Below are 9,411 nucleotides of genomic sequence, written 5' to 3'. Positions count from 1 at the left end.
TTTTTTGAGACGGAGTCTCTCTCTGTCGCCCAGGCTGGAGTGTAGTGGCCGGATCTCAGCTCACTGCAAGCTCCACCTCCCAGGTTCCCGCCATTCTCCTGCCTCAGCCTCCCGAGTAGCTGGGACTATAGGCGCCCGCCACCTCGCCCGGCTAGTTTTTTGTATTTTTTAGTAGAGACGGGGTTTCACCATGTTAGCCAGGATGGTCTCGATCTCCTGACCTCGTGATCCGCCCATCTCGGCCTCCCAAAGTGCTGGGATTACAGGCTTGAGACACCGCGCCTGGCCCACTTTGCCTTTTAAAGGCCCAGATTCATCCTGTACACCAGTGACAATATGAGGCTCTCTGATAAGTGCTCCCTTTTTTGTTTATTTCCATCTCCATACAGCAGAGTGATTTTTAAAAGTATAAGTTATATGACATTTTGTGTTTTTTACTTAAAACTCTGCAAAGATTTCCCATTGCAATAACAATAAATCCCTTCAAGACCCTGCGTGGTCACTCTCTGCCCCACTCCATTCACTCTAGTGACATTGACTTTCTGTGGTTCCTTGAACTCCAACTCATTTTCATCTCAGGGGCTTGGCTACCTTCTTGATTTTGCTTGGGGTGCTCTTCCTAGACCTTTGTATATTTGTCTCTTCTTATTATTCAGATGTCTGCTTGAATGTCACCTGCTTATCGAGGCCTTCCTGGCTCCTCTGTCTACAGTACAAGTACATCTCCCCCATTCAAATCACTTTGTTCTTTTCTTAGCACTTATCATTGTAAGTATCCCCCTGAGAATGCAAACTGCACCAGAATAGGGGTTTAGTTTGTCTTTGTCACTACTGTATCTGGAGTCATGTGGGACGTACAAGAGCTTAACTGACTTATGTTATCCAATTGTTCCTGATCTAGGGGTTGTTGTGATAACATGAGTGACAATGTATTTTGAAATGAGTCTTGTACACACAGACTAATTTATTACATAGAGCTCTATTCTCTGAATAATCTCTTTAAGCTTTGTTTGTTTGCTTCTTTCTTTTTCTTTTTCTTTTTTTTTTTTTTTGAAACAGGGTCTCACTCTGTTACCCAGGCTGAAGTGCAGTGGCGCGATCTCGGCTCACTGCAACCTCCGCCTCCCAGGCTCAAGCGATTCTCCTGCCTCAGCCTCACAAGTAGCTGGGATTACAGGTGCTGCCACCATGTCCAGCTAATTTTTTATCTTTTTAATAGAGATGGGTTTTCAGCATGTTGGCAGGCTGGTCTCGAACTCCTGACCTCATATGATCCACCCACATCAGCCTCCCAAAGTGCTGGGATTACAGGTGTGAGCCACCATGCCCAGCCTTCTCCTCTCCCTTCCCCTCTCCTCCCCTCTTTTCCTCCCTTCTTCCATCCCCTCTCCTCCCCTCCTTTTCCCTCCCCTCCTCTATTCTCCCCTCCCCTGCATTCCTTCCTTCCTTTGTTTTTGTGAGATAGGGTCTCATTTGTCAGCTGGAGTGCAGTGGCGCAATCACAGCTCACTGCAGCGTCAACTTCCTGGGCTCAAGTGATCCTCCCACCTCAGCCTCCCAGGTAGCTGGGACTGTAGGCATGCGCCACCATGCCTGGCTAAGTTTTTAAAAAATTTTGTAGAGATGGGGGTCTCGCTATGTTTCCCAGTCTGGTCTTGAGCTCCTGGGCTCAAATGATCCTCCTGCCTCAACCTCCCAAAGTGCTGGGATTACAAGGGTAAGCCACTGCACCCAGCTAAGCTTTCTTTTTCTTTCTTTCTTTCTTTTTTTTTTGAAACGGAGTCTTGCTCTGTTGCCCAGGCTGGAGTGCAGTGGCGTAATCTCAACTTACTGCAACCTCTGCCTCCCGGGTACAAGCGATTCTCCTGCCTCAGTCTCTTAAGTAGCTGGGACTACAGGCACAAGCCACCATACCTGGCTGATTTTTGTATTTTTAGTAGAGACAGGGTTTCACTATATTGGTCAGGGTGGTCTCAAACTCCTGACCTCAAGTGATCTGCCCACCTCACTCTCCCAGAGTGCTGAGATTACAAATATGAGACACTGTGCCCAGCTTTGAATTTTAAGTTGGGATTACAGGTGATGGGATTACAGGTGTGAGCCACTGGGCCTGGCCAGCTTTGTTTCTTAATAACAAAACTATTTCATGACCAGGTATGTGTTGGATGCCTGCTAGGTGTTGACTCTGTGCTGGGCTTGTGGTACAGCTGTGAACAAGACAGACTATTTCTGTACTTGTGAAACTCCCATATTAATGCAGAGAATTTATGAAAAAGCCAATTGCTGTGACAATATATCTAATGTAAAAAGTACATTCTAAAATACTGGGAATGAGGAAGAGTGGAAGCAAGGAGTCTTTTTTTTTTTTGCCCTCCCTAGATGATGTTTAAATAAAAAAGACCATAAAGATGTATGACAGCTGCATCGCTGTGACTCTGATCCTTATATATTGCAGTTGGTCCTGATAATTACAACCTGAATTGCCCCCTTTTTGACATTACTGAGAGGCAATTGCCTGATCTGCTTACAGAAAATGAAGGCATTAAAATCCAGTCAGAAGAGTTTGCAGATGCAGTGTTAAAGCCTTGCAGCTTTTCAGCTGCTCCTCTGAAGCACAGGTCCAGGAATAGGAGCCTTCTTGCAGCCAAGACACTAGAAATGGAGCTCAAAACTTAAGGTTTAAATCCCAGTTTTAGACCTTACCAGCTGGAAGGTCTTGCTGATCTAGTTTTGGTACCGTACAATTATAGTTGCCCATCCTATTTCAAAAGGTTATAGAGAAGACTGAATTGGAATACGAATGTGTTCTTTGTACACTATAAAATAACTATAGAAATGTGACATTGTGGGTTTACCTTTGTTACTGTTAGATGAACAACCGTAACTGAAAAAAAGTATTTGAAGGTTGAATCCTATTAACAGGAGAACAATCAGATAAATGATGGCATAATGGTACACAGTGGAATACTATACAACTATGAAAAAGAACAGGGGACTGGGTACAGTGGCTCATGCCTGTAATCCCAGCACTTTAGGAGGCCAAGTTGGGAGGACTGAATGAGCCCAGGAGTTTGAGCCCAGCCTGGGTAACAAGCAAGACCTTGTCTCTGCAAAAAATAAAATAATTAGCCAGGCATGGTGGTGCACACCTGTTTTCCCAGCTATTCAGGAGGCTGAGGTGGAGGTTGGGGGTCTAGTGAGACATGACCACACCACTGGACTCCAGCCTGGGCAACAGAGCAAGACCCTGTATCAAAAAGAAAAGAACAGGGTAGCTCTCTATATGCCAACACAGAAAGATGCCCATGATATATTAAGAGAGAAAAAAGTAAAACTGTAATTCTATCTGTGTATGCATGTGCATGCAGACATCACTTGGAGAACAATACACTAAACTGTTAGCAGTGTTTTTTCTGGGGGGTCAAATTTGGGAAACCTTCCTTTTGTTAGTTATATGCAGATTTGTTTCTCATTTGTTAGAGTAGGGCAATCTAAGTAATTTAACAAATTTTATATTCACAACTGGCAAAGTACATGTGTCACTGATTACCTCGCTCCCTGCTAGATATTTCACAGATCTCAAGTCTGATTTTGGTTAATATTGCTTTGGAGAATGAACTTGGCTGAACTGAGAGCTTGGAGAGTCATGTTGAATAACAAACAAGCTCCTCAGAACAGCCTTACGTGCAACATTTGCAAAATAAGAAGCAAAGCAGAGGCTGTCATGAGACCTGCAATCTATTCACAACTGTGTTTCTGATGCAAGAAGGAAGAAAGTCAAAATGCTATTAGGTGATTTTAAGATACTGATTTCCCAGACCAAGACTTGTTTCCTAAAAACCCACATGCTAAGTTCTCAGGGACCACAATATTAAATGTATTTAAGCATAGCTGGGAGAGGAGGAAAAATATAAGACCCCTTCAGTCTTCCCAGTTCTGCTTCTCACACAATGAACTTCACGGTCCCCCAAAAGTAGACGGCTGTCAAATTCAGAAAGTTGGCCAGGCGCACTGGCTCATGCCTGTATTCCCAGCATTTTGGGAGGCCAAGGCGGGCGGATCACTTGAGGTCAGGAATTCGAAGTCAGCCTGTCCAACATGGTGAAAGCCCATCTCTGCTAAAAATGCAAAAATTAGCTGGGCGTAATCTCAGTAGCTGTAATCCCAGCTACTTAAGAGGCTGAGGCAGGAGAATCACTTGAGCCCAGGAGGCACAGAGGTTGGAGTGAGCCAAGATCGTGCCACTGTACTCCAGCTTGGGCGACAGGGTGAGATTCTGTCTCAAAAAAAAAAAAATTTTCAGAAAGTCATGTCTTGTCCTTCCTAATGTTTAGCAGGGCAGTTTGGGCGATTTAACAGCCACAGTTTGGAAAAAATGCAATTTAAATATGGAAGCTATATTTGGGGATTTGTTAAAGTGGTTCTTTGATCCCACACTTGGTATATCATCTTAAATGTTTATAGTAGAGGTCGGGTGCGGAGGCTCACGCCTGTAATCCCAGCACTTTGGGAGGCTGAGGCGGGCGGATCACAAGGTCAGGAAATCAAGAATATCCTGGCCAACATGGCGAAACCCTGTCTCTACTAAAAATACAAAATTAGCCGGGCATGGTGGCTCATGCCTCAGAAGACTGAAACAGGAGAATCGCTTGAACCCAGGAGGTGGAGGTTGTGGCGAGCTGAGATCGTGCATTGCACTCCAGCCTGGGCAACAAGAGTGAAACTCCGTCTAAAAAAAAAATGCTCATCATCAGTGATCATTAAAGAAATGCAAATCAAAATTAAAATGAGATACCATCTCACGCCAGTCAGAATGGTGATCATTAAAAAGTTAGGACTTATTTTTTAACTAGAAGTAGCTACTATCTTTAGCAGTGTTTTTTTTGTTTGTTTTGTTTTTGTTTTTTGAGACAGAGTCTCGCTCTGTTGCCCAGGCTGGAGTGCAATGGTGGGATCTCTGCTCACCACAACCTCTGCCTCTCAGGTTCAAGCGATTATCCTGCCTCAGCTTCCCGAGTAGCTGGGATTACAGGCATGTGCCACCACGCCCGGCTAATTTTTGTATTTTTAGTAGAGATGGGGTTTCACCATGCTGGCCAAGCTGGTCTCAAACTCCCAACCTCAGGCCATCCGCCCACCTCAGCCTCCCAAAGTGCTGGGATTACAGGCATGAGCCACCGCGCCTGGCCTATCTTTAGCAGTCTTAAGATAATATCCCCTTTTAAGGTTATGATACATGCTTATTGAAGACAAATTGGGAAAATATGAAAAGCAGGAACAATCATCTACTCACAAAATCCTCCACAGCCCTTTTCCTTAAAGGCAACCACTATTTGGTCATCTTTGATTTCACTCTTCTCGCCCATATATATATATGTGTATATATATGGAGATATATATAGATAGATATATAGACATATATATGAAAAAATATAAAATATANTTGTATTTTTAGTAGAGATGGGGTTTCACCATGCTGGCCAAGCTGGTCTCAAACTCCCAACCTCAGGCCATCCGCCCACCTCAGCCTCCCAAAGTGCTGGGATTACAGGCATGAGCCACCGCGCCTGGCCTATCTTTAGCAGTCTTAAGATAATATCCCCCTTTTAAGGTTATGATACATGCTTATTGAAGACAAATTGGGAAAATATGAAAAAGCAGGAACAATCATCTACTCACAAAATCCTCCACAGCCCTTTTCCTTAAAGGCAACCACTATTTGGTCATCTTTGATTTCACTCTTCTCGCCCATATATATATATGTGTATATATATGGAGATATATATAGATAGATATATAGACATATATATGAAAAAATATAAAATATATATATATATATATATATATATATATATATAGAGAGAGAGAGAGAGAGAGAGAGAGAGAGAGAGAGAGAGAGGGACGGGGTATCACTCTGTTGCCCAAGCTGGAGGTCAGTTGCACAATCTTGGCTCACTGCAACCTCCACCTCCTGGGTTCAAGCGATTATCCAGCCTCAGCCCCCGAGTAGCTGGGATTAAAGGTGCACACCACCACGCCCAGCTAATTTTTGTATTTTTAGTAGAGACAAGGTTTTGCCATATTGGCCAGGCTGGTCTTGAACTACTGATCTCAAGTGATCTGCCTGTCTTGGCTTCCCAAAGTGCTAGAATTACAGGCATGAGTCACCACGCCCAGCCTCCCATATATTTTTTACTCCACAGAGATTGTCATGTACATATACAGAACCTATTTTTTACTTAACATTATATTCTTACATTTTCCTATGTAACTAAATTCTTCAAAACAACTTTTCTTTAAAACATTTTTTCTTCTAACAACATAAGCAATACATTTTCTCTATAGAAAACTTGAAAATTAACGAGAAGCCAAAAGGAAAAGGAAGTTCTCCATAATCCCATCACTTACAGATACCAGTAATCTTTAGAAACATCTTTCCAATATTTTCTTCATACATGCATTTTCTTAAAATTGGATTCAAAGCATATATATGGTTTTCACCATACTATATCAAATATTTTCATGATTAAATATTCTGCCTTTTAAATTTTCTAGACAGTCTTGCTCGGTCTCCCAGGCTGAATCTCATTATAGCCTCATACTCCTGGGCTCAGGCAATCCTGCCTCAGCCTCCTGAGTTAGCTGAGAATACAGGCACATGCCACCATGCCTGGCTGATTTTTAAATGTTTTTGCAAAGTCTTGCAAAGTCTTCCCTCCCAAAGTGCTGGGATTACAAGCATGAGCCACTGCACCTAGTCCAATATTCTGCCTAATTGTCCACAACACATGGATCATTGTTTACTTAATCATTATTGTAATGTTGAACATTTAGATTATTTCTAATTTTTCTATTATAAGTAAAGCTGACAGGGTGAAATGGCTCATGCCTCTAATGAATCATTTGGGAGACCAAGGCAAGTTTGAGACCAGCCTGGGTAACAGAGTCTCTACAAAAACTAAAATAATTAGCTGGGCAAGGTGGCATGTGTCTGTAGTCCCAGCTACTCTTAGTGAGGCTGAAGTGGGAGGATTGCTTGAGGCCAGGAGTTCAAGGCTGCAGTGAGTTATGATTGCGCCACTGCCCTAAAGCCTGGGCAACAAAGCGAGATCTTGTCTTCAAAAAATAAAATAAGTAAAGCTGTGGTAAGTACCATTGCTTTGTTATATTTCCTTAGATTTATAAAGCCAAAGTCATTGTTCAAAGGCTAAGAATGCTTTGAAGTGCTCCACACAGTGAAAGCACTTTCCAGAAAGGTAGACATTTACCCCCGCCAGTGAGTGGCAGCCCCAAATTCTCACTAACATTATTTTAAAGTGTTTATTAACTCGGTAGGTTAAAAACATTTACTTTTACTTCTCTGATTACCAGTGGGGGTGAGGTTCTTAATATTATTCACTTGTACTTTATTTTATGAATGATTATTCACAAAGTTGTACCTATTACCCATTAGGGTTAATTACCTATGTATTTATCAGGGTCTTCTTTTTCTTACACAGGATATTACTTGCATTAGTATCAGTTTTCAACTCTGTGCCTTATTCTTGTAGATTATTTTAGTGCATCACTTAATTTTTCTTGAAGTTAATATTGTCCTCATTAGTTACTCTGAGGTTTACAAACGGTTTTTTAAGAAATAATAATAAAAAAATTGTACGTGGGTATTTTTTTGTTGTTTTTTGAGACGGAGTCTCGCTCTGTCGCCCGGGCTGGAGTGCAGTGGTCGGATCTCAGCTCACTGCAAGCTCCGCCTCCCAGGTTTTCGCCATTCTCCTGCCTCAGCCTCCCGAGTAGCTGGGACTACAGGCGCCCGCCACCTCGCCCGGCTAGTTTTTTGTATTTTTTTAGTAGAGACGGGGTTTCACCGTGTTAGCCAGGATGGTCTCGATCTCCTGACCTCGCGATCCGCCCGTCTTGGCCTCCCAAAGTGCTGAGATTACAGGCTTGAGCCACCGCGCCCGGCCATGTACATGGGATTTTACTGTGTTGCCCAGAACCAGGCGTGGTGGCTCATGACTTTTAAAAGTCATTTGTGACCAGGCACGGTGGCTCATGCCTGTAATCCCAACACTTTGGGAAGCCAAGGTGGGAGAATCACTTGAACCCAGTAATTCAAGACCAGCCTGGGCAACACAGTAAAGTCCCATGTACAAATTTTTCTTTTCTTTTCTTTTCTTTTTGAGACTGAGATGGAGTTTCGCTCTTGTTCCCCAGGCTGGAATGCAATGGCACAATCTCAGCTCATTGCAACCTCCGCCTCCCGGGTTCAAGCGATTCTCCTGCCTCAGCCTCCCGAGTAGCTGGGATTATAGGCATGTGCCACTATGCCCAGCTAATTTTGTAATTTTAGGAGAGACGGGTTTTCACCATGTTAGCCAGGCTGGTCTCAAACTCCTGACTTCAGGTGATCTGCCTGCCTCGGCCTCCCAAAGTGCTGGGATTACAAGCATGAGCCACTGCACCTGGCCTCACATATGAGTTTTTTGTCTTGGCTTTACTACTAGCCAGCTGTGGCACCTTGGGCAAGTCACTGCTCTCTCAAGAGATCTGTCTTCCTCAAATTGTGAGGACTGAACTACATGATCTCTAGGAATTTCTTCACATCTGACTTTTGGAATCTAGTCTACTGTGACGGTAGGGGCATCCTTGGGCCAGTCCACTCTAACAAAGCAGGGCTATCTATTAACACCTTGTGTTGTTTCATGTTAAAAGGTGTGAATAAATCTTTTACTGGAAGATCATTTTATTCCCTTATAGCAATAATATGCTGTATGAGTCTCCTGCTCTGCTGCCCATTACCTGTGTTACCTCCGCAAGCTACTGCTGAACCTCAAGGAACCCATCTCCTCATCAGGAAAAAAAAAAAACCTTTATGTAGGTAGGCACCTCATAATGTTAAATGATCTTCTGTCTCTTTATCATTTAAAACTTTGGAGGCTCACTCCTGTAATCCAGCATTTTGGGAGGCCAAGGCAGGAGAATCCCTTGAGCCAGGGGTTTGAGCCCAGCCTGGGCGATGTAGCAAGACCTCATCTCTACTAAAAATCAAAAAAATTAGCTGGGCATGATGGCACCCGCCTATAGTAGTCCCAGCTACTTAGGAGGCTGAGGTGGGAGAACTGCTCGAGCCTGGGAGGTAGAGGCTGCAGTGAGCCGTGATTGTGTCACTGCACTGTAACCTGGGTGACAGAGAAACTCATCTCAAAAAAAGAAAAAACCTTCAGGCTGTGTGCAGTGATTCACACCTGTACTCCCAGCATTTTGGGGGGCCAAGGTGGGAGGATCACTTGAGCCCGGGAGTTTGAGACCAGCCTGGGCAACATAGGGAGATCTTGACTCTACAAAAAAGTATAAAAATTAGCCAGGTGTGGTGGTGCACACCTGTAGTCCCAGTTACTCAGGAGGCTGAGG

The 9,411-nt window shown here is 43.6% G+C and overlaps 1 long non-coding RNA gene across 1 annotated transcript in view; it reads left to right on the top strand.

Annotated features, from left to right (window-relative positions):
- Positions 1-8,872, top strand: part of LOC108541331 (uncharacterized) — a 20,758-nt gene extending 11,886 nt beyond the window's left edge. The window contains exon 4 of the long non-coding RNA XR_001888936.1: positions 8,758-8,872. This is a non-coding gene — a long non-coding RNA (uncharacterized LOC108541331). The remainder of the gene's footprint in view (positions 1-8,757) is intronic.
- The last annotated feature ends 539 nt before the right edge of the window (positions 8,873-9,411 follow it).

The sequence above is a fragment of the Rhinopithecus bieti genome, unplaced genomic scaffold (genome assembly GCF_001698545.2).
Source record: "Rhinopithecus bieti isolate Rb0 unplaced genomic scaffold, ASM169854v2 scaffold_19722, whole genome shotgun sequence".
In the NCBI taxonomy this organism is placed as follows: Eukaryota; Metazoa; Chordata; class Mammalia; order Primates; family Cercopithecidae; genus Rhinopithecus; species Rhinopithecus bieti.
Note: the sequence above shows the minus strand (reverse complement) of the source record. Positions and strands in the feature narration are given on the sequence as shown.